Genomic DNA, 1,830 nt, shown 5'->3' with positions numbered 1-1,830 from the left:
TAGTTACTATTCATTATATATCTGTTACCCAATAACAAATTTATATAGGTATGCTTTTATTCTGAGATTTACACTTGGGAATGTTTCCTTGTCAATTAAAAAAAAAAATAGATTTTGTTATTGTAAGAAATATTTAAAAGAAATAGATTTAAAAAATAGATTTTATTTTTGTTTTTGATATTCTGTTTTTTTAACATGTTGATACTGGATATTAACGATATATATAAGAAAAAAGTTCGTGAAACTCTGTACAATTTTCTAGCACGTGAGCAACATAAATAATCAAATTAACTCTACAGTCAAACTCTCTAATTGAACCTGTCTCGAAAAAGAGACAATTTTTAATCTTTAAGAGTGAGATTCCGCTCTTTACAGCTTTCATTCTAAAAATTTTAGAAAGAATGTATATTTATCATAACGACTAAAATATATTCTTTCCTGTATTGAAACAAAAATGCATATATGTTTACATTAGACGAAAACAGAGATCTCCTTTTTTATTTTATCTAAATATTTTCATGAATGATTATATATTAAAGAAGCGTACATGATAAAAATAAGCTAAGGTTAGATGTATTTGAAATATTTTTATTTAAAACATATTATTTGCAATACAAGTGCATTTTGTTCTTCGTATTTTAACGGAGCACGAAAGGATTACGTATTTTGTATTGAAAATTGAAAGATCGAAAATTTTTTGGATAAATGTTTAGAGAAGACCTCTCTGATGACGTTGACCTTGACATATGTTGTCTAGATCATGACTCTGAGTAACCTCCAATTTTAGCCGTCGCTCGTTATTTGTTAAAAAATTAAAAAATTGAGAAGAAGGGTTTGAAAAATGATTTTTTTCATATCTTTTTCATGTTTTTTATATATACAAATAAAATTTTCTGCTTTAAAATATATTTTACTATTTATGCGAAGCAACTTTCATCGCACCTCTCCTCGATTGAGAGGTGTACAACTTACATGCGAAGCGACTCCCATCCCATCTCTTTCTCAGGGGCGCACTTATACGCGAAGCAACTTGGAGAGATAGGATAGAATTTGCTTCGCATGAAAAGTCATGTGTCTCTAAGGGGGAAGGTAGTGGAAATCGTTTACGTAAAAAGTTACGTAAGCAAGAAAGATATGGAATAGTCTCTAATATTATATATAGATTCAGAAATAAGACACTATTTTTTCTAATTTTCTTTAGCCGAATAAAACTTGTTGGAGATTACTTAGGCTCATGATTTTCATATCATATTTTAAGGTCAAGGCCATCGGAGAAATCTTCCCTAAAATGTGAATATTTACCATTTTTTTGTATACCATTATTCAAATAAAAGATTAAGATAAGATTAAGATAAGATTAAGATAATTGATTTGTATTTGTAATTATACAAGTATTTGAAATACAAAATATAAAATATATTTATATATTCCGTATAATACAAAATACAAAATATTTTATGTAGTCCGAACAAACACAAAATACAAAATAAAATTGTCTTACCAATACCGTTTTGTAAATAAAAGTATTTCGAATACATGCCCAGTCCTAATAAATATGTGAGAAAAATAAATATGTAGTTTATTGAACGTTTACCTGTAGATGTCAAAAGTCCATTGCCCAACCAAGGTTTCAGCATATCATAGAAATCTCCTTTTGTGATATTTACAGTGCTAGGTAAAATATGCTATAATGTTCGAAAAAAATATAATCCAATAATATTCAAAGAAATAATATAAAAAATTTTTTATTTTTAATATACATTCATCCGCAAAAAAACGGACCACTAAATTTTAGCACAAATTATTATATATATTTATATATTTATATAT

The sequence above is a fragment of the Atta colombica genome, unplaced genomic scaffold (genome assembly GCF_001594045.1).
Source record: "Atta colombica isolate Treedump-2 unplaced genomic scaffold, Acol1.0 scaffold135, whole genome shotgun sequence".
In the NCBI taxonomy this organism is placed as follows: Eukaryota; Metazoa; Arthropoda; class Insecta; order Hymenoptera; family Formicidae; genus Atta; species Atta colombica.
This window is presented reverse-complemented; position numbering follows the sequence as displayed.